Raw genomic sequence first — 1500 nt, forward strand, 5'->3', positions numbered from 1 at the left:
ACGGCCTAGCTATTTGTAAGACCAAGATAATTAACGCCTGTGGTAAAGCCGCGGAGAACGATATCAATATTAACGAGGTAAACACGGACGTAGTTGGTAACGATAAGAGTCGGCTGACCGTCATCCTCGAAAAATTCAAAAACTCGTTTATTACGGGCTTCCCACGTGCGCGCGTAAGTACCGGCCAGCTAGAAATACGATTAATTGACCCCAACGTTACCGTCCAAAGAAGTCCTTATAGACTCAGCGAGGAAGAACGGAGGGTAGTGCGGGAAAGAATCGGCGAACTAATTAGAGCAAAGATCATCAAGTCTAGCAGTTCACCGTTTGCGAGTCCGATGCTGCTAGTAAAGAAAAAGGACGGCTCAGACAGATTATGTGTAGATTTTCGGGAGCTAAACAAAAATACGGTCGCGGATCGGTACCCCCTACCCCTTATCGCGGATCAAATCGCGAGGTTACAGAAGGCGAGATACTTTACTAGCCTGGACATGGCTAGCGGTTTTCACCAGATTCCCATCCATCCAAATTCGACGGAATATACCGCGTTCGTTACACCTGACGGACAATACGAGTACCTAACGATGTCGTTCGGATTGAAAAACGCACCGTCCGTTTTTCAGAGGGCTATTCTCAATGCCTTAGGCGACCTCGCGTATTCGTACGTCATCGTTTACTTGGACGACGTCCTGATCGTTGCCGACTCGGTAGATCAAGCCCTAGAGAGACTGAACACCGTGTTAGATACCCTCATAAGAGCCGGATTCTCCTTTAACTTTGCTAAATGTACCTTTCTGAAAACTTCGGTACTCTATTTGGGGTACGCGATTCATAACGGAGAAGTCCGGCCCAACCCGGGTAAAATACACGCCTTGAACTCCTTACCTGCGCCAACCACCGTCACACAGCTGCGGCAATTCATAGGTTTAGCCTCCTACTTCCGAAAATTCGTCCCTAAATTCTCACAGGCAATGAAACCTCTGTATGCACTCACGTCCGGCAACAAAAACATAACCTGGTCGGATAGACATGAAAAGATCAGGCAGAAGGTAATTTCTATTCTGACTGACGAGCCGGTGCTAATGATATTCGACCCCAATTACCCGATAGAATTACACACGGACGCCAGTTCGGAGGGTTATGGGGCTATTTTAATGCATAGGGTCGAAGGCAAAAATAGAGTAATAGAATACTATAGTAAAAGAACTAGCCCTGCGGAATCTAGGTATCACTCCTATGAACTAGAAACGCTAGCAGACGTAAACGCCGTCAAACATTTCCGTCATTATCTGCACGGACGGGAATTTCTTGTCGTTACCGATTGCAATTCCTTGAAGGCATCCAGTAATAAGGTACATTTGAATGATAGGGTTCACAGATGGTGGGCCTACTTGCAAACTTTTACCTTCGACATTATGTACCGAGAGGGAAAACGAATGGCCCACGTAGATTTCTTCTCGCGGAACCCCGTAGACTTGGACCACCGCACGGTCACCAAAA

The sequence above is a fragment of the Bombus pyrosoma genome, linkage group LG17 (assembly GCF_014825855.1).
Source record: "Bombus pyrosoma isolate SC7728 linkage group LG17, ASM1482585v1, whole genome shotgun sequence".
Lineage (NCBI taxonomy): Eukaryota > Metazoa > Arthropoda > Insecta > Hymenoptera > Apidae > Bombus > Bombus pyrosoma.